General features: G+C 45.3%; 1 protein-coding gene, 1 long non-coding RNA gene and 1 other non-coding gene across 3 annotated transcripts in view; 2 read left to right on the top strand and 1 right to left on the bottom strand.

The window, feature by feature from the left end:
• The window catches only part of KLHL29 (kelch like family member 29), a 327,064-nt gene that overhangs the window by 253,143 nt on the left and 48,504 nt on the right, over nt 1–25,417 (bottom strand). The window lies entirely within an intron of this gene.
• Nucleotides 1,330–1,431, top strand: LOC145504035 (U6 spliceosomal RNA). The gene has a single exon (XR_014052027.1). It is a non-coding gene; the product is annotated as a U6 spliceosomal RNA (small nuclear RNA).
• LOC145546257 (uncharacterized) lies at nt 6,847–25,060 on the top strand. Its single transcript, XR_014082700.1, has 5 exons — nt 6,847–6,962; nt 10,192–10,383; nt 19,353–22,176; nt 22,534–22,924; nt 23,498–25,060. It is a non-coding gene; the product is annotated as an uncharacterized LOC145546257 (long non-coding RNA).

The raw sequence follows: 25,417 nt of genomic DNA, 5'->3' as shown, positions 1-25,417 counted from the left end.
AGGCTCTCTTTTTTTTTTTAAACTCTACTCCTTTCCCTACATGATCTATGCTCAGGGCATTTCTTACCTTCCATATGCTGATGGCTCCTGAAAACACATGATTTCAGCCCTTACCTTTCCTCTGCATTCCAGATCTGTCCATCTCACTGCTTATCCACCACCTCTAACCTGATGTCTCAAAGGCAACTCAATGTACCACACCTCTTCCTCTGATCCAAACAAGGCAAAGCATCAGGGACTTCCCCAGGCCTCTGGTAGACAGTACCACTAACCATCGACTGTACAAACCTGACACCTAGGAGCCTCTCCCTCCATCGCCACCCCACTAACACTCCTTTTGAAATCTTTATCTCCATCCAATTCTCTTTACCTCCGTAGCCACCTCCCTCTCTTGCAACAGTTCTCACTTGCTTTTCTCTGGTGCAGCCAGAGAGACTTTTCTCAAAATGCACATCTGATCCTCTTTCTCCCCTGCTTTAAGCCTCCCCGCTCCAGGCTGTGCCTGGACTGGTGACTACTTTCCATCCTGCCTCATCCCCCTGCTCCTGGTCCTCTTGTATGCTCCTGCACACTGGCCGTGTTTCAGTTTCCAGAATATCCCATACTTCTGCCACAGGGCCTTTCTGTGCACTGTTTCCTCTCTCTTCACCTGTTAATGCTGATTCAGAGCCCAAGTCAAATATCAACTCCCAAGGGAAGCCTGCCTTGACCTGAGGCTGTATCACCCTCCTATTTATAGAGAGGGTCTCTCTCCTTTCAAGTACCTGGGTTCATAATTATAATTTATACTTGTAATTATAGGATTAACTCCTGTCTTCCTTGCCTAGAGTGTAAGCTTCATAGAGACAGAGTCTATGTTTACTTTTGTTTACTTCTATGTTTCCAGTCCAGGGAGGGCAGCTAACTGTGGTCTCTGGGCCAAATCCAGGCCGGTGCCTGTCCATCAAGTTTTACTGGAACAAAGCTACACCCATGCCCTTGTGTATTGTCTGTGGTGGCTTCTGCTGCATAAGAGGACAGTACAACAACAGAGACAACATGGCCCTCAAAGCTAAAGTATTTTTGCTGTTATTCTTTAGTTGCTAAGTTGTGTCTGACTCTTTGCAACTCCATGGACTGTAGCCAGCCAGGCTCCTCTGTCCCTGGGATTTCCCAGACAAGAATACTGGAGTGGGTTGCCATTTCCTTCTCCAGAGGATCTTCCTAACTCAGGGATCAAACCCACATCTCCTGAGTTTTCTTAATTGGCAGGCGGATTCTTTACCCCTGAGTCACCTGGGAATCCCCCAAATATTTAATCTATAGAAAAAGCCTGTGCTCTCTTTGGCAGTACATGTTCCAGCACATATACACTCTGGAACAACACAGAGCAGATTAGCATGGCCCCTGCACAAGGATGACACACAAAGATGTGAAGTGTTCCATACTTTAAAAGAAAAAGGCTGCCACCCCCTGCTCTAGGCTGGAGCACTAGTGTCTAACAGAAAGCAGACATTCCAAACAAATTCACTAAGTGGAGCGTAAACGGGCAAGGAATAAATGAGTTTCTAATAGATGCCTTGCTGTCTGCTGAGTGGCTCAAATGAGCCCTCTCTAGGACAGGGCTGGCCGCTGTAGGCCTGCATGAGGCTGTTACCGACATGCCGACCCCTACTCTTCTGCCCAGGAGTGGGGATCCTTGAGTTTTCTTTGGGTTCCCAGCCAACAAGTCACCATGGGTAAGGAAGGGGTCTTTGATTTGATGATGGCGGCCCCTGCTCCTGGCTGCTTCTGAGCCAGGGGAACTCTCCCTGGCCATCCCATATCTTCCTGACCCTGTCACAATCCTGTGACAGCCCTAAAGAAGGAAGAGGGAATTTCAGAGTGCCTCCCCGGCCCACCCCTCAACTTTAGGGACACTATGGGGACTCCATGAGAGGTCTCAACTACACAGTGGGGTCTTAGGTGGGGAAGGAGCCCAGAAGCCCCAAACCCCTAATGTGACAGACTCAAGGACAGACCTGGTCACCCCTGGCTGTTCCTCCTGCCTCTTTGCCAAGGCATCCAGGAGCCTGCAGCCTCCATCCAGAGTAAAAGAGTACCTTCCCTACTCCAGCCCCCGGAGACCTGGCCATTTCTCATTCAGAGCTCACTTTGAGTTTAGCCTTTCATCCAACATCATCCTATGCTGCTCACTGTATTTGCATGAGGGCCCTTCCTTCCTCTCTACTCTGCACCATTGCAGAGCAGCAGTGCTTTACCCTCTCCCATCTCTGTCACCACCCCTCCCAGCTCCAACCCCTGGGTCAGGAACGCACAGCACAAAGCGCACAGGAGGGTCTTGCAAACACCTAGGAAAGGTGGAAGGGCCTCAGAACACCCTGGGTCCCAGCTGCACCACCCGCGACACCTGAGATGCTGATGGCCAGCGCCCAGCTCCCTCCTGCCCAGGCCTGCTTCTTCTGTGTCTTGCATGACCTAGAGTAACCGTGCCTCCTGCCTCCCACCTGCCTCCATCCAACGCTGGCTCAGCTGGGCCCTGTCAGCACATTTCAGACCAGCCGAGGTGCCTCCAGCGGCCAGCCTGGAGGTTCCTGGACTCCATGCAGGCTTCTTCTGGTGCTGTCATCCCAGTGGGGGTAGACACCAGAATTTTAATACTCGTAAATAAGATGTAGAAAATTCCCAAAGCAGAGATAAAGCTGCATCCAGGCTGAAGCGTTAAATGTGGCAGGAACAGAAGACGCAATGTGAGCATTTACACCCAAGCACAAGTAGCCAGCAACCCGCAGAGCTGGCGTGGGAGAACGTTTCCGGCTCCTCACTCATGGGTGCTAGACGCAGGCACCACGTGGCTCTACTAGAGAAAGAGTTTCAGATTTAGTGCTCAGATGTTTTGTTAAGATCAGGGGAAAGAGAAGGAACACTCCTGGGTGAAGCCCAGATCACTGCTCCGAGGATTCTAGAAGGCCCTCCTCCCTGAATCCTCCTGGGTCCCTGGCACAGCTCGAGGTGCACTGGGCCACCAGGTGGGGACCCTGCTAGGGGATCCAGGAGAGGTGGCTCCCCTCAGCCCTGCCGCTGCCCCACTGCATCAAGAGCCTGGAGTCTCCTTTGCCTTGACTTCCCCACTGACAAAGACAGAGAGGATGCCGGCTCGTGTCATCTCACAGGACTCTGCTCTGAAGTGGGATCCTTTGATATAGGCTTGGTGGCTGTCTCAGTCTGCTGGGGCCGCCAAGATAAAATACCACAGATAGGGAGGCTCAAACAGGAGAAATTCGTTTTCTCGCGGTTCTGGAGGCTGGAAGTCCAAGGTCAAGGTGCGGCAGCTTCCGTTTCTCCTGAGGCTGCTCGTCCTGGCTTGCAGATGGCAGCCTTCTCGCAGTGTCCTCACACAGTCTTTCCTCTGTGTGCACACACACCCCTGGTGTGTCTTTGTGAGTCTAAAGTTTCTCTTTTTCTAAGAACACCGGTCAGATTGGATTAGGGTCCACCCATATGACCTTACTTAATTTTAATGGCATCTTTAAAAGCTCTGTCTTCAAATACAGACACATTCAGAGGTTTCGGGGTTAGGGCTTTGACATATCAATTTTGGGGAGACACAGTTCAGTGTATGACTGTGGCTAATAATGAGCTAAAGAACATGCTTGACTATGTCATGATAGAATTAAGAAAAATGGGACACCATTCCTCCTTGGATGCTTCACGCAATGGCAAACTTATCTGCCCTCTCCGGAAGTTCTTGAGCAGAAAGATGAATACAATTCATATCCAAAAATGCCTTACATTCACTAGATTTCTACTTATTTGTTTGACTTTAACAAAAGCCTTCACTGAAAACGTGAATTAAACTGGTGATGATGACAATGATGAGAATAATAGTAGATCAGCTCATAACCAACCAACCAAGCAAAGCTACAAACACTTTTAAGTTAAAATAGGTTGACAAGCTTTGTTTTACCCTGAACTGTAACTCTGAATTACATGGCATTTATAAAATATACATTTAGCTAACCCTTCTACAGAGTGCTGTAAATCAATCATAAAAGGCCAAACTTTATAGAAGTGGTCTAATTTTAGAGGTGAAACAAAATGCTATTACTGGTTATTAAGAGGCTAAAGGCAAACACTACCAAAAGGAGCCAGACCTGAGAAGTGTCTATGTTGGAGGCATCAAAGGGAGGTCTTATTAAATTCACAGTGAGTTTTCTCCAGAGACTACAAACTGATTGCACGTGGGGGTATGGACATGAGAAAATAAATAAATGTGCCCCACCTTCTGTTTCTACAAGTTGTCAAACTCTGCATAAAAGCCTCCATTCTTTTTAAGTGTCAGGCTCTGTGGAATGAGATGTCAAGGGAGAGGCAGCCTGGCTGTTTTTTCCACATTCTACACTTGGCACTCAGCATAGAGTCTGGTGGGCAGTAGGGAACCAAGAAATAGTGCTCGTATGGAATCTGAAGAGCATAATCACTGTGGATGAGATCTGGGAAAGAGGGAAGACTAGAAAAAAGCAAGAATCGAGGGATAGCAAAAATCAGGGACACTAGGAGCTGAGCCTCCTAACCATCATCAGAGACTGCAAATGAGCTAAGTAAATCATTATTCAGTTGTCTGACACAATTAGAAAAAGGAGCAGAAAAAGCTGAACAAATAACTACTTTAAAATGTATAATCTGCATCTTTTCAAAAATAAACCCAGAATTTTGTAAAGAATGATTATCAAGGTTATACAAAACATCAAGACTATACATTTTAGAGACTGATTGAAAACTTGAGGGTTTAAAGAAAATCTATCCTACTAAGCATAAAAATAAAGTTATTTTTAAAACAGTTACTACATGAAATAAAGAATAAAAATACTAGCTTACTTTTTACAAAGCTCACTGTACAATATAATCCAGTAAATCACCACTGTGTGAATGGGAGAGGATGGGAGGGGAAGGGATGGGAGGAAGGGAGAGGAGAGTCATGCATGAGGCTAACAAGAAAGCTGCAGTCAGAGCATGGAAGGCCTGGCGGCGAGGTTAAGGATTTTGTACTTTCTCCTCCGGCAAGGGGGAGCCAAGAGATTTTAAAAGAAGAACTGGCCCCATCAAATTTGTATTTTCAAAAGATGACTCACCGGTTAAAAGCCCCTAATGAAAAGAGTGGCCATCAGCTGAAACAAATACAAAACAATTAGGCACTGAACAGGCCCCTCAGAGCAGACATGTTCTCCTCACTTGCCGTCTTCACGGACAGTAGATGACAAGTAGGTCCCATGTTCAGGGCTTGCTGCCCCAGTTTCAAGTCCTGTACAATTCCCACGACACACATCTTTCCCCTAAATGCCGTCCTAGGACATCTTCCTCCTTAAAGAGTAAATGCAGGTCGAGTAACGAGTACAGGAGCTTGCCCAGGATAAGAGCAAGCCTGAATTTTCTTCATCAAAGGGAAAAAAAAAACCCAAATACCAAGTCTCTCTTATTTTATGATCTGCTTTTTCTAAATATTCATATAAGCTGACCTTTTCAAGGCATCGCCTGAAACTGAAAACATGCTGGTAATAAATCGTGGCTTAAATGAAGCGGTGTTTTGCTGCGAGTCAGGAATGGTTTCCATTCCTGGAGATGCTCAGAGAACTGGGCTGCCAGGAGCTGGCAGGGGCTCTGGTTCCAGGGCAAAGGCCCACCTCAGTGTCAGTGAGGATCAAGGATAGTGTGTGTGTGTGTAAGGCACTCCCCCTGAATTTCCCACCTTCAGTCCTTCCAAAGTGCTTTTCTGGGTACTGCGAGTAGAGGGTAGCCAGGTGCCATGGACACCTTTGGCATCCTAGTGAAAAGCATGTAGATTCCTTTTCAGAATAATGCTTTTAAATACATAAAATAAATTGCATAGGATGATTCAAGAAACCTGTTACATTTAAACATAGTTATCAAAATGTTAACAACGAAATGTTAATGTAGTAAATATCCTTCTATATCAATGCATTAAATAATAAAGCCTAGAGTCATTTTTTTTTAAATTGGATTTTTTGACCACACCGCACAGCATGTAGGATCTCAGTTCCCTAACCAGGGATGGAACACAGGCCACCCCCCACCCGCTGCCACAAAGCGTGAAGTCTTAACCACTAGACCGCCAGGGGAGTCTTAAGAGTAGTGTTTAAAACTACTGTAACTTCCAAGTAGTGGTGAATATAAATGATACTTTGAGACATGTGCAATAAGGAGGAAAATATCTGTGATTCCTACGGGTGACAGAGCCACATACTACTGTGGTTTGTCGCCTACGTTTATGAATTAAAGGGAGCGCCAGCTTTCACTGGGAAAATAAAGCCACATATTCCCCTATTCACACCACAGATGTCCTGTGCTAGACCAAGTATGGAAAACAACAAATGTGCCCTGCAATGCTCTGAGGTAGGGACGCTGCTTCCCAGCCTGATTTAATCTGGAGCATCTCTTAACCTTTCTGGGGACGTTAACACTTGAACTCCATAGGACTGTTGTGCAGATTTAATAGGTTCCTTCCCTTTATTTTTGTCTGTTAAGAAAGAAGCAACTGATGCAAGAGATTAGGAGTAGGTGCACCCAAGGCCTGGACCTATACCCCCTGGAGGTCTGGGCCCTGTGACCTGCTCCTGGGGCTTCCCTGGTGGCTCAGTGGTAAAGAATCTGTCTGCAAATGCACCGGTTCGATCCTTGATTTGGGAAGATCCCCTGCAGAAGGAAATGGCAACCCACTCCAGTATTCTTGCATGGGAAATCCCATGGACAGAGGAGCCTGGTGGGCTACAGTCCATGGGGTGGCACACACACATGAGCACACGCTGCTCCTGACCTCACAAGGATGTTTATGAGACTCTGGTGGGAAAATGGGGCCACATGCTTTGCGCATCATGGAGGGTGGCTGAAACCAGAAGGACTGAACTTTGAGGTCGTTACTCTGTGCTTTCAGGTGTGGCTGGTATGGCAGGAATCCTGGATCCATGGTGAGTAGTGGTGGGGCTTTGAGGTTGTTTCTTGTCGATGCCCCAGTTTCCCTACTGGCAAATGAGCAACTCTTCTTTACAGAGTTTTGTAAAGGTGGGAGGAGAGAACATGATGTTTAGAAAAGGGACTGGCATCAGTAGGCATGCAGTAAAAGTGAGCCACTTGATTATAATCTTTATTACAGCCTTGTCTCAGGCCATGACGATGCCTTGGTTCCTACACCAAAAGCTTCCTTCTTCATCCTCCGAGTGTCTGAAATAAAGCAAATGCCCAGAATAGAGGGTGAGTTCTTTCCCAGAGTTCCCGTATGGCAGGAAGGAAACTTTTATTTTCAATAGTATTTCTGAAAAGTCTCAGTTTGGGATATGCAGTATAAGCAAACAAAATCCTAAAGCTTCAGAGACATCCTACCTCTTGACCCTGCACTGGCCCTTGATGAATTTTCCTGTCATCTTATACAGCACAGACATGGTTCTGGGGGCAGAAGGCATCACTGAGTGGACATGAGGACTAAGCCATGGGGTGGGGGGAAGTGTTTGCAAGACAATTTCTAGAGACACTGGATCCTTACGTCAATAAGAGAAGGTTGTGTGCATAGATAAGAAACCTTAAATTTTTTTTTCTTTTACTTATTTTTCTTGTGAAACACAGACTCCTATAAAAGACAACACAGTTCTTGTTCTTTAGAAGTTTACAGGCTCTCAGGGGAGACAAACTCAGACATGGAAAAGATATAAAAACACACAAAGAAACCACAGTCCCAATATAAATGGGGTGATGACACAGAAATGCTGCTCTAGTGCTCTGGGGTGGAGAAATCTTAAAAAGAAATTTTTTTTTGGCCATGCAGCTTGTGGGATCTTTGTTCCCCAACCAGGGATTGAACCCACATGCTCAGCAGTGAAAGCACAGAGTCCTAACCACTGGACTGCCAGGGAATTCCCTGGGATGGGGGAACTCTGTCTTCTCAGAGTCCCCCAAGTGGAGTTCACTGGTCTCATAAAATTCTACCCGCCTGGAGATGGAAAGACTCCAGAAGGAAGTCAGTACATGTTCAGGCTGGAGGGATAGATTTCCTTTTCTTTTACCCTGTGACCTTTCTAAAGGTGTCTGTGTCACTTTATGGTTTATAATATTAACATTAATGTATCATGGCACATGGACAAGTAGGAGCGAAGGGAGGGAGGTTCCTTTCCACCAGGGCTATAATGACACCCTCTCCCAGTTGCGGAGTAGGAAGATTGAGGATCCAAAGCGGAGGCCCTCCAGGTGATGTTCCCTGAACTATTGTGAACATCGGAGCCCAAAGAGGGGCCATGAGACTGCCTTGGGAAGAGGAGTGGTGTGCAGGAGGCTCTGCACATTTGTGAGGACTTGAAAGGCATACGCAGGGTGACCCAGTCCTTGGGGCTCAGGTGTAGCCCCTGTGGGGAAAGTGGTGCAGACTGCAGAAATTGTTTGTTGAGGGAATGAAGACAGAGAGGTGGGGCCCCCCAAACAGAGTTTAGGAACAACCAGGATGAGAAAGATGGTTAAAAACTCCCACTGACCAAAGCCTGTATTTCAGGCACAGCTCAAAGCCTTTTATGTGTGTTAATACTGGAATGCTTCCCATATTAAGATGGAGAAACTGAAGCTCAGAGAGGTCAAGCCATTTGCCTAATCCCACACAGCCAATTGGCAGTGGAGCCAGGATCCAAACCTACTTATCTGCCTTCAAAGATGAAACTTGAAAAGATGTATTTGGTTAAAGCTAGGTGAAAGAATCCAGTAACAAAAGACCACATATTATATGACGCCATTCATTTGATATGTCTGGAAAAAGGAAACCTATAGAGACAGAAAGTAGATTCGTGGTTCCCACGGGGCTGTGGGGAGGGGTGAATGAGGAGTGACTGCTAATGGGTATGGGTTTCTTTTCGAGGTGATGAACATATTGACCATGGTGATGGATGCTTATATCTGTGAATATATTTAAAAAAACATTGAATTGTACACCTTAAATGGGTGAATTGCATGGGAGGTGAGTTATGTCTCAATAAAGCTGTTACTTTTTTTTTTTTAACTTAAATCTTCCCTTGTGGCTCAGATGGTAAAGAGTCTGCCTGCAATACAGGAGACCTGGGTTCAATCCCTGGGTTGGAAAGATCCCCTGGAGTAGGAAATGGCAACCCACTCCAGTATTGTTGCCTGGAGAATCCCATGGACTGAGGACCCTGGATATAAACCAAGGAATATACACCTCTGCTTTCACTGGGGGACCTGGGGCGACAACTGATCCAGAGGAAAAACTGGGAGGAACACCTGTTTTCCTTGCAGTCTTCCAATAACAGAGCTGCTCTCTGACCCTCAGACCCGGGCCTGGGGCAGCCTGTCCTGATGGGCAGAGAAGGGCTTAGCTGCACAGGGACCTCATCTCCACTTGGTTCTCATAGCACAGCCACCCGGCAGCACTGTCAGGCTATTAAATATGGATTAAGAAAATGTAAGATCTGCCTGCCGAAATCTAAGCTACGGAAAAACAACTCTGACCCTTCACATGATCCTGCAGTGCGGGCACAGTAGCTGTCGTGACACAGGGAATCTTGGGAGAGTTGTGCTGTCTCGCTGAGAAGCCAGATGAACGCCGAGGATGAGGCTGGCGCTTGGTTCATGATTACCTCGCTCGTGTTCTCCCCACTTGTGTTCTGAATTGCAGAGTTGTTTTCCCTGGCATTTGTCACATTGAGGACATGAGCCTTTTAATTGGCGAGCGAGCAGACACGCCGCTTGAGATGTCAAGAGACTGTTTTGTTGAGCAGTGGCTCTGTTAAGCGGAAGCTCTGAGTCGAGGGCTGTGTCTCTGAGTCAGCTGCCAGTCTGGCCTGAGCACAGAACGGAAGCAGCCAAAAGAACCGGCGATTCAGTTTATGCAGGATCTTGCCAGATAGCCCCTGGGGGCTGAGCTCTGCATTGGATTGGATGCGGTGGGGTTCCAGAAGCCTTGGGCCTCCATGCCTCCCCTAGAAAGCCTCTAAGCAGTGTTTTCTGTGGCACCAGGTGAATGGGCTCATTTGAGAGGTTAGATGTTGTGTCTAAGGTTGACATAATGGCCTCCCTGTATCCACACCCTTTGCTCTGGAACTTTGTATCCATAGTACCCTTTCCGCCATGACCCTGAGCATGGCCATGGGGTTTGGTTTGGAAAAGTACATGTGCTTTCCCACTTCCTCTCTCACTTCTCAACAGCCACTATAAGACCATGCTGGAGGATGAGAGATCAGCCTACCCAGCCAGAGATAAGTCAGCCCAACTCAAGCCTGAGAGAGGCCAGCCAAGATAACGGAGCTACCTGAGTGACCTGCAGCTGACCGAGAGGCATGAATGAACCCAGCTAAAACCAGAAGAATGTTATTCTACAGACTAGATGAGCAACACTAGGTATTTATTGTCTTCAGTCACTGAGGTTTGGGGTGGTTTGTTGCATGGTACTGTTGGGTCACTAGGGAACTGATTCAGCCAGCCAATATAGGGCAGATGGGGATAATCCAGGGTAGATGGAGATCGTCAATCTCAGCCCCCCAAATTCAGAGTCTAGGGTTGGAGGCCCCCTGTGAACCATACAGACACCTGGACCAGTTGTAGACCTGCTGAAGGAAGAGAGCAAGGAGAAGATACGTCATGGGGGGGGGGCCAGTCAAGCCAGGAATGAGCTCCTGGAGAGGTGGTAGAATTTACAGAACTTAAACTCTGGAACCAGACAGTTTGGCTTCAAATCCTGGTTGCACCACTCCTGTGTCATCTTTAAGAAGTTAGTTAATGCGTGAAACCATAGATTGGCTCAGCTGACATTCATTCAAGCTTCCTCCTATATTTCAAAGGCAAGAACGCTAAAATGGCCTACTCCTTTGAACCTCCAGGGATTGAGATGTGTTTTCGGTTCTACCAAGCAGATGTGCTTGAATATGATCTGAGAGGGCAAGGAAATGAGGTGGGGCCGTATGATCATAGATTCTGCTGTTCTCCTGCCAGGTAGGGGTGAGGAGACCAGTCACTGGCTTTGTGGGTGTGTTGGCAAGCAGACTACCCACGGAGCAGATAGAACACTGAAGCAACAGCCTCGATGACCCTTCCTGGTCCCTGGGTGGCAGTGAAGGTGGGTGTTTCTGAGGTGGCTAATTCTCATAATGGGGTCCTGATTCCCAACCTTCCCACTTGTGGAAGTAGCAGGCCTGGTAGCCCAGTCTATAGTGTGAGTATTCCTGGAGATTAAGCCTAGATCCTGCCTTCTAATGATCCTGGAAACTCCTAATCCTCTCTAGTAACCTTTGCTTAAATAGCCAGAGAGTTTCTGTTTTCTGGCTTCTGAACTGCAGTGGATACATTTCATCTCTCTGGATCTCAGTTTCCTCATCTGTAAAGGGAGAGAGAGATAGTTTATGCTTCAAAGGGTTGTGAAAAGAATTTGGTTAGCTAATCCATATCAGGCAATTAGAACAGTGCCGGCATATGGAAAGCATCTAAAATATTATTACCATTAGATTTCTAGAAACTTGCTGGTGTCAGGGAACCCAGCATCAAGAAATTATGGGGACTGTGTGACATCTAGTTACATCTGATTTGGGGACATTTTTCTAAACCTTATGCATGTCTTGTGTACATTCCAGGGGTGAAGAAGCTCTTAGTATACTGATTGCATTTGGATATTTTCAAAGTCTTGGATATCATATACTTTTACTCTTTCTGGTGTGGGTCACTTGTCTCCATGAATTACTTTGTCAGTCACATGGAGTGAAATTATAGGCATTTCAAGTCTCTGGTTTTATGCAGGTCACAGTCCCTTATCCCAAGTCCCTGCGACCAGATCTGTTTTGGAGTTCAGAATATGAATGTCATACCTCATGATACTTCCAGGAGGTTCTGAAACAGTACCCCAGAATCAGGTATATTAACATTTCTATAGTAAAAGGTAAGACTGTTTATATTTACTGGGATAAATAAGGACTCCAAGTGGCCTCATGTCAGTTTAGGTCAGGTTTTGCTGTCAAATCCTGAAGGAAATCAGTCCTGAATATTCACTGGAAGGACTGATGCTGAAGCTGAAACCCCAATACTTTGGCCACCTGATGTGAAGAACTGACTCATTGGAAAAGACCCTGATGCTGGGAAAGATTGAAGGCAGGAGGAGAGGGGGATGACAGAGGATGAGATGGTTGGATGGCATCACTGACTCAATGAACATGAGTTTGAGTGAACTCCGGGAGTTGGTGATGGACAGGGAAGCCTGGCGTGCCGCAGTCCATGGGGTCGCAAAGAGTCGGACACGACTGAGCGGCTAAACTGAACTTAACTTGCTGTCAAATGATTTCTTGTTTCCAGAGCTTTCCCTATTTCAGATTTTCAGATAAGAAAGATGGGCTTTTGCATAAGGAATAATGACATGACAATGGCCTAAGCGCTGAGACTGAGGGGTGCATGGCCGGCCACAAAGGGTCAGCGGGGTCTGAGCCAAGGCAGCTGTTAATGTTCAGAAGACATGGCAGGCTGCTGTGTGATTTTTTTTAATATTTGCAAAGATGTTTGACTGAATGCAACAAATACAGGCACCTCCCAAGCAATGATTTCAGAAAAGCTATTTTCTCTTTTCAAACATTTAAAAGAACAGGAAGACAAGACACCAAAGGAAGATGCATCTGGGGGAGCAGAGGGCAGTACCATCACTTTGGGAAAAAGATGAAGAGTGTAGCAGAATACCGGAGGAAGTCACATGCTTTGAACTAGCAGTCCCCAGTGTTCAGAAACCAGTTAGGTGGCAGGAGTTCCATTCTGATGTTTATTTACTTTTTAACTTCTTATTTTATACTGGAGTATAGTTGATTAACAATGTTGTGTTAGTTTCAGGTGCACAGCAAAGTGATTCAGCTATCCATATACACGTATCTATTCTTTTTCAAATTCTTTCCCATTTAGGTTGCTATATAATGTTGAGCAGAGTTCTCTGTGCAGTAGATCCTTGTTGGTTAGCCACTCTAAATATAGTAGTGTGTACATGTCAATCTCAAACTCCCTAACTATCCCTCCCCCTTCCCTTCTGGTAACCATGAGTTTGTCCTCTAAGTCTGTGAGTCTGTTTTGTAAATAACTTCATTTGTATAATTTTTTTAGATTTTGCATATTAGCTATACATACAACATTTGACTTTCTTGGCCTGACTTATTTCGCTCAGTATGACACTGTCTAGGTCTATCCATGTTGCTGCAAATGTCATTGTTTTGTTCTTTTTTATGGCTGAGTAATATTCCACTGCATATATGTACCACATCTTCTTTATTCATTCCTCTGTTGATGGACACTTCCATGTCTTGGCTATTGTAAACAGTGCTGCAATGAACACTGGAGTGCATGTATCCTTTCAGACCATGTTTTTCTCTGAGGTTTATTTTACCTATGGCCCTGGGCCTCCCCATGGAACAGTCTCAAGACACAGCCCCCTCACTGTGCCTCCTGCAGAGCCTGCACCATGAGTGCTGGTGCCCAGGCCATCTCTCTCAGCACCATTGAAGGTCAAGGACATGTCCTACCCACCCAGCCTCCTCCCCACAGGACTGATATTACAGGCTACTCAGGGAGGGCCGTCCTAATACTGGGATTCCGGGCACACTTGCAAGAAAGGTGAATGAATTTATGAAGCAGGAAAGGTCAATTTTGTCACCTAAGATGCAAGCTGATCCCAGAGCTGGGGAGACTAGAGTAAAGGAATTTAAAGGGAATGAGGCAGCCAAGAATTCCTAGCTGTAGTGTGGTCTCCACACAGGTTCAAAGGGCTGTTGGACCAAATGAGGAGGACCAGGAAGTGAGGGAGACAGTGACTGCATGGTGATGAAGGCCAACAGAAAGGTCTGCGTTTGGTTCACCTGGCAATGCAGCTTTTACCCTGGGGTGGACCACCAATGGCAAAGATGAGTCAGGGTGCAGATGTGTTCAATCAAGTCAAACACGAATGCCTCAAGCTGACTTTAGTCACTAAAACACTTGTCTGAACCTATATCAGCCTTTAAAATCCATCTGCATTTTTTCCTCTCTGTTCTAAAACGGTAAGATTTAAAGGATGAAAGCTGCTTGACCTGGAAGCAAAGGTGTTTTTCTGCATTAGGTAAACCTGTCAAAGAGAAGTTCCTTTGAAAAGTGCAGTAAATCTAGCCTGAAATCAAGGACGGTATATTGTTTACATATTTTAGCAGAGCCAAACCATCCTTCTTGTGGTTTCCTTCCTTCCCTTTTCCTTTGAAAATATATCCCTCTACTTCAAAACAGTCTGCAAAAGTGCACTGAAAAAATATACAAGTAAAATTAAAAAAAATCAAGAAATCAGGATAAATACCCCCCAAAATAAGATAAAACCAGAAGGGAGAGAATGGTATAGTAAATGCTCAACAATACCCTTGAGATTCACACGGTTTTTTTCCTTAACACAGCTCTCAATACAGGACCATATGAGTCAACAGAGGATTGTTTACCAAAAGCAGTTCCACAGGGAGCCAACATAGTATAGACCGGGTGTGTGTGTATGTGTGTGTGCTCAGTCATGTCTGACTCTTTGGAAATCCACGGGCTGTAGCCCACCATGCTCCTCTGTCCATGGAATTTTCCAGGCAAGAATACTGGAGTGAGTTGCCATTTCCTACTCCAGGGGATCTTCCCAACCCAGGGATCAAATCCATATCTCCTGTATTGGCAGGCAGATTCTTTACCACTGCGTCACCTGGGAAGCCCAGTATAGACTAGTACACATTACCTAAGTGTCCAGCATGACCCAGGAAGAGCTCTTAGAGCATCTACTCCTGAAGACTAGATGCACTGACCATTCCCTAGACCCTCTCTCTAAGTACTGTTGCCCTTAGCAAAGCTGTTGGTACAATTTGGGTTGCTGAGAGTCTGCTGTGATGTCCATCACAGTCTGATTGTATGGACCACAGCTACTCCATGCTGAGGTTAAGTGATCAGTCATGAGCTTTCATCCTCTGGGTTGGGCTGACCCTGGACAATGGAAAGACATGACAGAGACACATGGTCTTTCCTCCCAAAGGTGGGTCAAGATGATCTACATGAATCTCAGGTCTGATAGATCCATGCACAGAACAGAAAATGGGCAACAAGACCCAAATATATGTGGAAATTTGGTATGTGATAAAGGTAGCATCTCAAACCTGCGGAGGAAAGATGCATGGGCTTTTGGAAAAACCTAAATTTGAATCCATTATCGCATACCATTTACTGGAATAAACTCTAAATGGATTGAATGATCTAAGCAAACAATGGAATTACACTAGAACTAGAAGATGACATGGATGAATTCCTTGATAGCCTGGTAGAGGAGAAACCTTTCTAGTTTATGACTCAAAGTCCAGAGGCAATATAAGATTGATAAATTTGTCTACATAAAAATAAGACAAATGGATGGCAAAAGTACAAGTGGAGCCAAAAGACATGATAAAACTCAGAAAGGAAGACATCTGCCACTCTTATCAGAGATACCTTTATCTCTGATAATATTAGGAAAGGCTCTTAAAATTGAGACGAAAAAGGCCAAATGCCTGACAGAAAAACAAAATGTATACACAGTTCAGAGAGAAAGAAAGGGAAATGGCCTTTAGACCTGAAAAAATGCTCAACCTTATTCACAATGATGCTGCTGCTGCTGCTAAGTCGCTTCAGTCGTGTCCGACTCTGTGCGACCCCATAGACAGCAGCCCATTAATAAGATAAATATAAATGAAAACTAAACTGGAATTCAATCTCTTACTCATATTGGCAAATATCCAAAAGTGTGGCAAGCATTTTGTGGTTAAGGCTGTGGAGACCCAGGCCTTCTCGTATATCACTGGGAGAATACAGAATGGTACAACTCCCAGAGAGGAGAATTCAGAGATACCTGGCAAAATTACATATGTTTTTTATCTTTTGACCCATTAATCCCACTTGAAGGTATATATCTTCTCATGTGTGAGAAAGCATATGCTAGAGATGACTGATTACAGCATTGCTGGTAAAAGAAAAGCTCAGAAACAACCCATGGATAGAAACTGGCTGAATCCACTGAGATGAGGATGGGCAGCACAACTAGGGAGGAGGAGGGTGGGCTGATGTGGAGGGACTTCCAGGCTGTACTGAAAAGTGGACAAAGCAGGAGAGGAAGAACACAGACACTCCGCTACTGCGGTCTAAGAAAGCTGGGGAGATGAGAGTGAATACAAAAAAGAGAAACCAAAAGCTATCAAAAGCGTTTCCTATGTCGAGGGATGTGATGGAGAAGACGGATATGGAATCATCATTTCTCTGAGGTTACCTTATTAAATGGGCTTCCCTGGAGGCTCAGTGCTTAAGAATCCACCTGCCAATGCAGGAGATACAAGTTTGATTCCTGGGTTGGAAAGATCCCTTGGAGAAGGAAATGGCTGTCACTCCAGTATTCAATTTAACTTTTAAACCATGTAAATGCTTCGCATTTCCCCAAAAAATTAATTTAAGGATTAATTTAATTTATGGACTTCCCTGGTGGCTCAGTGGTAAAGAATCCACCTGCCAATGCAGGAGACATGAGCTCGATTCCTAAGTTGGGAAGATCCTCTGGAGAAAGAAATGGCAACCCACTCCAGTATTCTTGCCTGGAAAATTCCATGGACAGAGGAGCCTGGTGGGCTACAGTCCATGGGGTCGCAAAAGAGTCAGACATGACTAAGCAACTAAACAACAACAGTTTAATTTAAACCCTATAATCCAAGACAAATGTCAACAAATGAAGCTGGTTATCAAATTGATTACACAATTACATGAAGAATGACTTTTGAACACAGTACTCTGACTGTGCTTTCATAATAGGATATATTCTAAAGTCAAAAGAACACATGTAAACCCATGGCTGATTCATGTCAATGTATGGCAAAAACTACTACAATATTGTAAAGTAATTAGCCCCCAACTAAAATAAATAAATTTATTAAAAAAAATAAAATAAAAAATAAAGTCAAAAGAAGTGTAAAGAGAAACTTCACTCAGCAGTTTTATTGTTAGTAACAATATGGGTCTTGTAAGTTGAAAACTATTTCACGTGTGTGTTAGTACAAAAAAGTAAATATGTTGATGTTTTGAAAATGGATTGAAAATTTCCATTTGAGGAGATACAAAAAATAAAACGAAGAAGAAAAAGCCTGAGTATTTGAATCGGAAATACAAATGTGAACACTTAACTTGTTAAATAAATAAATTTCCTGGCTCTATCCACTAAATGGCCTTAGAATGAGCATCCCTAGGGCCTAGATGTTAGTTTTAAATTTCACACTAAAAAGAACCAGGGTGCCTCAGGAAAATGGCTGATTTTAGGTCTGGAACAAGGAAAATATGAGATCTGTCTGGGACATATTGTGCCTAAAACCAGGAAGGGGCCGATTTCAGCTAATAAACATAGAAAGAATGATAGAATTAGAAAAATCACTATTCTATACCTGAAATAATTGGCTTGGGTAAGGATTCTCGAGGTATGCAAAAGCCACTAGGTGAAAAGTTATTGGAAACAGCACATTTGCCCAGTGCCAAAATATCACCCCAAAGATTATTTGCAACTACAGAGGAAAAAGGCTTCACAGGGGGCTCAGTGGTAAAGAATCCACCTGCCAGTGTAGGAAACGCAGGAGACATGGATTCAATCCTGAGGTCTGGAAGATCTCCTGGAGAAGGAAATGGCAACCCACTCCGTTATTCTTGCCTGGAAAATCCCATGGATAGAGGAGCCTGGTGGGCTACAGTCCATGGGGTCACAAAGAATTGGACAAGACTGCGTATGCATGCACGCACAGAGGAAAAACTTACTTTAGCAATGATGTGACCTGACGGTCATCACTTCTAACCCAGTCTAACCCAGTGATTAAACATAACTTCACCAATAGGGGACACCTGACATTATATACCTCTGGGTATGAGGACACGTGAAGGACACAGCATCATCTATGAAGTTTTCTTGACAAAAATGTCAACAAAGCCAATCAAACCTTGAAACCCAACTTCCAATTTACAGGAAATACAGTGGATTGAGGACAAGTCAGACAACATTAGAAAGAAATAACTAGGCAAAACTTGGATGTGGGACATTCCCAACCCAAGCAGCCTGGTCTCTTCAAAAAGTCAGTGTCCTGAAAAGAGAAAAAAGGTGTAGGGTTGTTTTAGAGTAAGAGACTACAGAGACATTAAGTAAATGATCTGTATGAATGGATTCTTAAAAAGCTATTAAAACAACATATGCTTTAGCCACTGGGGAAATTTGAATGTATACCAAATATTAGATGATAGTGGGGAATTAATAATTTTCTTATCTGTGATAATAGCAATGTGGTAATATCAGAGAATGTCCTTACAGTTAGGACACATATGCTAAAGTATTTAGGGATAAAGGGTTGGGATGTTTGAAACTTTCACATAAAAAACCCACACATCTCTCCCTATCTACTATCTGTCTACCTATCTATTTCAATATATCTACAGATAGATAAATATGCACACAAATATAAATCAAGGAAATATGGCAGAATATTAACAATGATTGAATCTAGGTGGTAGGTATCCAGAAATTCATTGTATTAGATTTTTTAACTTTTCTCTATGCTTAAATTTTTCATAATAAAAATTGGGGAAAGGAAAAAGAATATTACATTAATTCCAAAATAAGTTAAGGTCTAAAAGTGCTGTCCCATTCAGCATGGCAATGACAATTTTAGCTTGAAGCAACTATAGAATATAGATAACGAACTGCGCATCTTGACCAGGAAAATTGATAAGGCACCTACAGTGGTAAAGAATCCACTTGCCAATGTGGGAGATGCCAGAGACTTGGGAGATGTAGGTTCAATCCCTGGGTTGGGAAGATCCTCTAGACAAGGAAATGGTAACCCACTCCAGTATTCTTGCCTGGAAAAACCCATGGACAGAGAAGCCTGGCAGGCTACAGTCCATGGAGTTGCAAAGAGTCAGACATGACTTAGCAACTGAGCATATACACACCCACAAAAATACTTAACTTTGAGCAAGATAACTACATGATGAAAACCCAAGGATATTCTGGTTTGTAAAATGTAGCTTGATTTAAGGGTAGACTGTTCCCTTGATGAACCCCTAGTGAACCAAGGCTCCCATATGCGCTCTTTGTACTTCCCTCCCACACTGACTCTGGGCTTGGCAGTAGCTTCCTATTGTTGTTGTGACAAATTACCACAAACTTAGTGGCTTAAAAAAAACACAAATTTGTTATCTTATGGTTCTGGAAGTCAGAAGTCTGATATGAATCTCACTGGGCTAAAATGAAGGTATCAGCAAGGGCTTCTGGAGGGTCTAGGTAAGAAACCGTTTCCTTGCTTTTTCAGCTTTGAGAAGCTTCCTGCAAGCCTTTGCCTGTGGCCACTTCCTCTGTCTTCAAAGCTGACCTCTGCGTTACTTCAGATTCTGCTTCTCTCCTCACATCTTCTTTTCTGACACTGACTCTCCTGCCTCCCTCTTTCACTTGAAAGGACCCTTGTGGTTAGATTGGGATGTTCATATAATCCAGGATAACCTCTCCAGAAAGAAGAAAGAAAAAAAGGCTGAGTGCCAAAGAACTGATGCTTTTGAATTGTGGTGCTGGAGAAGATTCTTGAGAGTCCCTTGGGCTGCAAGATCAAGCCAGTCCATCCTAAAGGAAATCAACCCTGAATATTCATTGGTAGGACTGATGCTTAAGCTGAAGCTCCAATATTTTGGCCACCTGATGTGAAGAACTGACTCATTGGAAAAGACCCTGATGCTGGGAAAGATTAAAGGCAGGAGGAGAAGAGGGCAACAGAAGATGAGATGGTTGGATGGCATCACTGACTCAATGGACATGGATTTGAGCAAACTCTGGGAGACAGTGAAGGACAGGGAAGCCTGGCGTGCTGCAGTCCATGGGGTCGCAAAGAGTCAGACACGACTTAGCAACTGAATAACAACAGCCTCTCCATCTCAAGATCCTTAATCACATCTGCAAAACGCTATTGGCATGTACAAGATAACATTCACAATTTTTAGGGATTAGGATGTGAACGTTTTGGGGAGGGATGGTCATTATAGTGCCTACCATACCATGTGACTGGTTTTGGCCAGTGAGATACAAGCAAGCATGATATGAGCAGAAGCTTGAGAGGTACTTGCTCCGTGGGGCTTGTCCTCTGGAAACTTTTACTTTTAAGATACTTCCTCTCAGAACCTAACCACCATGCTGTGAAAAACCCACCCTAGCCACCTGGAGAGACCACACCTGAGGCTCTTGTCAATAGCCCAGTTGAGCTCCCATCCAGCAGCCAGTTCCATGCGCCATCTTGGAAATGCAACTTCCGGCCTTGGTCCTAGCTGCCATCAGGAAAGGCAGAGATGAACTGAGTCTTATTGAACTGCAGTATCCTGGACAAATTAATGACTGTTGATCTTTTAAGCCAAGTTTTGGGGCGGATTTTTGCTCAGCATTGTATATAAACTGAGACAGGATGTTTGCTCTAAGCCAGTGAAACACTGAAGAACTTATACCAAAAGTGTTGACTTTGGGTTTAGAATAATTATTCAGCAGCTGTCTTTAAGATAATAATTAGCAGAGCCTGTCCTCTATCAGATTCTTTCTGGATCTGTGAAAGCAAAGCCTTGTCATCCACGTAAACGATCAGGCCTTTCATCCTAGTTATCTCTAGCAGAAGTGAAGCCTGCACACCATCCGGAAGTGGGATTAAGTCATTAAGGACCATGTCGAAATGAAAGAGGGCAAGAATACCAGAATGCTGCAGGATTTTTGCAATTGCAACCCAACGTATCAAGAAAACAACCTTCATCTTGTGGCATTAAATGAGATTCTGAGATAAACTGCTGCTCCCGGTTGAACTAGATTAGGATGATTGTTGATGCCACTCAAGTCTGTTGTTTCACGTAACTGATTCACAGGCTGGTTCGCATAGACTTGGCCTACTTACTACACCATGCCCTCACATTCCGCTGAACTAGGGCTTTCAATCAAGCCAGTGACCCAGCTAAACCATAGCGCAGGGGATTGATTTTTCAGAGTCTTGATCTTGCGATGAGCTTTTGCTACACTGGGTGGAAACCAGTTACTGTCCGGATTGCGGGAATTTGTGTTTGCAGTTTTATTCCTCTTGGAAGATACGCTTAAAAATCATTCATCCTCCATCCCCTTCCTTCTAGTCTGTAACGCTCCTAGCAACCGCGAAAGAATAAACAGACCCAGCTTTTCATCAGAGAGATGGTACCCAAGCCTAAGGTATTTTTTTAATTTATAGCTCTGGGCATGAAAACGTTGACCTAGCAAGGCAAGAGCTAGCCCTAGCATGGGCTTAAATGGTGCCCCCCCACCCCCCTGCACAACAAACAGCAGAAATCATTCTCATTTGCTCCATGGCTGCGGAAGTCTGGCTATATCTCCAAAACATTTTCAAGTCTGCACATAACTAACTTGACCCGAGACCTGGAAAATCATCAAGACTCCTATTCCTGCTTCCTAGCGCCGAGGGCACACCTGTGGCTTTGTCTCGCTAACGACTGGAGCTGCCCAGCAGATCCACACCTGTGACTCATCCGCTTTTCTCTGGGCATCACTGGGTGCCGAGATCCACAGACAATGAGGGAACGCAGAACGCAGGGTGATTCTCTTCCAGAAGCGCAGGTGTCCGCAGGGCTACGGGCAATTGCCACACAAGTAACATGACACGGAAGGGAGGAGAAACTGGCTCTGCAGTGTGGCTTTGGAACACTGGTCTACCAGAGACCAAAAGGTAAACTCTTCTGATGATGGAAAAATAGATGCCTACCCACCTCTCTTAAATCCATCAGTGTTTACTGAGCATGGACAATGTGTTCAGCACAGTACCAGGCACAGCAGGTCACATCAAAGGACTACAAAACCATCCCCGTGTACTTGGCTCATCATCCCCAGTCAAGCTATGGAGGTGGAAGGAACTGGAGGGAACCAGCCAGTGAACAAGGGAAACAGCCATCAGAGTGGCCATATACTTTATTGTATGAAGATTTGTAGATTTGAAAAGCTGGGGACAGATTAGAAGTAGGAGCGTGAGAGTCTCAAAAGCTTTACAACTGAGAAATGACACCTGGGAGCAAAGACAGAAAGAAAAAATGGGGAGGAAACAATGGATTCCCCCCCACCCCCTTTAGAGGGTAAGACCCAGAGCTAGCTAAGGACACTAGCCTGGGGCCACTGGGTGCTGGGGCAAAGGGTCCCAAACACCTCAACAGGCAAGGAGGGCCTGTGACAATGAGGTCAGTTACAACTACTCATAGAAACACTCCCCTCTTTGGGGAGTTCTACTTCTTTGCTGAAAAAAGCAGAGGGTAGTGTTCAGTGGTCACTGTTTAGAGAGTCTTCTTTCAAAAAGACTTAATGTAAGTTTGGGCGCTTAAATGAAGAAACTTAGTGGAGTAGAAAATTGATTTACGTGTGGCAGCAGCTCATTTCCCAAACTTGGGAGTTGAGCTTGATGTCTCCTTGACCTTGCCACCCAAACTGATTCCCAGGGCCTGCTGATCCTGTGCCAAGGCCACCGGGACCGTCCTGTTCAGCACTGCCATGTCCACCGGGGCAGTGTGGCTCCCGGTGGCCTGGAGCTTCTTTCCCATCCAGCCTGGCTTTGACCTCCCTGACTGACCCATCTTTCTGATGAAGTCGTCACTCACACACACAGAAGAAGACAGACCTCAGGACAGCCTGCAGGAACGCTCAGAAGCCGACCCAGTCTGCCTCCCCAGTATCATACTCCAACACCCCACCTTGTGTCTCTGACACGCACCGTACATTTTCATGTCTATGCCTTTTGTCATGCGGTTCACACATCCCTGGATGAACCTCACCATTCTGCCAAAGCTGCTGAGACGCCTCAATCCACATTCAAAGGCTGTCCCCATTAGGGTGGGTACCCCAGTGAATCAATTCACTCCACCATCACACCCAGTCTGTGCCTCATACTAGCCCCTTACCTGGCTGCACTGTAGTATGGAATGATGTTTCCATCAGCTCTGTGAAGTCTTCTTTACGGCAACACCTCAGCCAGCTCCAGCCCCTCCCTTCTCCCCATTTCCCAGATCCACCCTCAGGCAGGTGGGAAGACAGCCCAATTCTTAGGTCACTCAATCTCTCCCTACTCCCCATGCCCAGTCCTTCCATGACCAGCACAGGCTGCCCAGACCACAGTGGCAGAATGCTTGTGTCCTGCTCACAGCTGGACTCACAGCTGATGGGCCCGGAGGAAGAGGAGGATTCCATCCTGGAAATGGCTCAGTGCAGCCAGTCTTGCTCCATTAAGGACAACCACTTCCAGCATGTCAGACCCAGCCCCCCTGCAAAGCCACTTCATCTGTCCCACATATCTGTCCTTTTGTTGAAAATGTATATAAAACCCCAGGAACTGGTTCACCAGAAATAGCCTGGGGGAAGGAATCTTAATCTCTTCTGTTTCTTTCTTTCTTCCTTCCCTTCTCAAAGGCCCAGGCATGAAATCAGGAGAACGTCAGTCTACTCTGCAAGGGTAATTTATTGACTGCCTAAAGTTTTAATTAGGATTGCATTCTTGACTGGTGCCTTCACCCGATGGGGGGTTCGGCAAGGCCTTTCTCTCCCACAGAGAAAACAAAACCATGGTTCTGCTCTTTGTCAAAGCGTAGAGTTCCTGGCTTTGGACCATACCCCATGGGCCTGGCTTTTTAAAAAGACCACACACTCTCACACACCCCACTACACAACACACCCTCAAAGAGGGAGAAAACTTACTGCACTTTAAAGACTGCAGTTTTCATCTTTTAGAAAGATATTGTTACTGCTCTGTGAAGTCTCATCGGGGATCTGTTCACCTATGTGATGGGCCTCCTACCAGCATCTTCCCAGGGTTGCAGTGGGTGCCATTTCTTCCTGGTCCCACATGTGCCAGGACACCTGAACAGCACCGCATAGTGAAGTGTGAGCCAGTGGCCACCCCTACCCCAAGCTGACCCCACACTCGCTCCTGGGGACAGCCCTGCACATAGTCCAAGAAAAACAGGATCTGAGCAACATCCTAGTAGGTCTCTTGCTTCCGTAATTCAGGTGCCCTAGTAACTCTGTAAAGAGATTTCAGTATGTGCTTCATAGGTTTCCGAACTCTTCTGCTGGTGGAGACTCAGGCCCTGCACTGACATCCTTCCTGCGAGGGGCTAGAGAGACCAACAGGAGGGCAAAGCCTGGTGGGCTAGAGGGTGCTCTGAAACCCCAGCAAGGGAGCTGGCCAGTTCAGGAGACTTTCCCTTGGCATCGTCTAGACAACCCAGGGCACTGACTCTGGAAATCAGAGAGGAGGCGGTATTAGGCTCCTCATGGATGAAGATTGTGTGTGTGTGCTCAGTCATGCCCAGCTCTTTGCGACCCCATGGACTGGAAGTTTCCTTTGATTTCTCTCCCTGATCCTCTTTCCAGGATGCATCAGCGTGTCCTGTAGGTTCCAACTCCAAAATAAATCTCAATTCCTTTCCTTCCTCTCCATCCCTCTGCCACTGCCCTGTCACATTGGCCCCAGAAGGAAATCTACATAGTGTCTGCAGACTTTGGTTCCCAAGCACTCTGACCCCTCCGACAACTCCAGCCTTTTCTTGGATCAGGGGTCCTCTGCTTCCTCCGCCCAGCCTCCTCTCCCTTCCTCAGCCACTGCAGCCCCTCCTGCCTCAACCCCCATTCATCTTCCTCAGCCCGGTTTCTTCTCTTGCAGGTCTCAACTCAAACACACCTGATCAGCGAGGTCTCCTGTGACCTCCCATGTACCCACCTTCTCCTTCTCTCTCTCCATCACATCACATGTTGATTTCAGAGTCCATCTCCCAATCTGCTGTGACTTTGTAAATTTACTTTTTCTTTATGAACCGTGTCCCCTTTCTAGAATTCTAGGATAGGGATCTTGGGTGCTATCTCAGCCCTTGCCTGTGACACAATGCTGGCATACAGCAGGAGCATGGTAAATACCTGCTGGAATGAATGAATAAATAAGCTTCACCATTAAAAAATGCCCAATGGAAAAAAAAATTTAAAAATGTCCAGTGAATTAACTGGCGGTAACTGGGCAGTACATAAAGATGTGTGCATTGTTCATAGGCAAAGTTTGAAAATAATTTAAATAGCCAACAATAGAGGACGGAGTAAATCAGTGCTTCGGCATTATTAATTATTGAACACTAACCCACTCTAGTATTCTTGCCTGGAGAATTCCATGGACAAAGGAGCCTGGCAGGCTATAATTCATGGGGTTGCAAAGAGTCGGACACGACTAAGTGACTAGCACCCATTTAACCAGGGTGAATTGGATCTTTAAGCACTGACATGCAAAGGTGTCCAAGATGCTCTAAGTGAAGAAAGCATGTTACAGTATATGTAATCATGATT

Source organism: Giraffa tippelskirchi, chromosome 4 (genome assembly GCF_054371585.1).
Source record: "Giraffa tippelskirchi isolate mGirTip1 chromosome 4, T2T-mGirTip1v1.2.pri, whole genome shotgun sequence".
In the NCBI taxonomy this organism is placed as follows: Eukaryota; Metazoa; Chordata; class Mammalia; order Artiodactyla; family Giraffidae; genus Giraffa; species Giraffa tippelskirchi.
The sequence above is the reverse complement of the archived record's forward strand: the minus strand, read 5'-3'. Positions and strand labels throughout refer to the sequence as shown.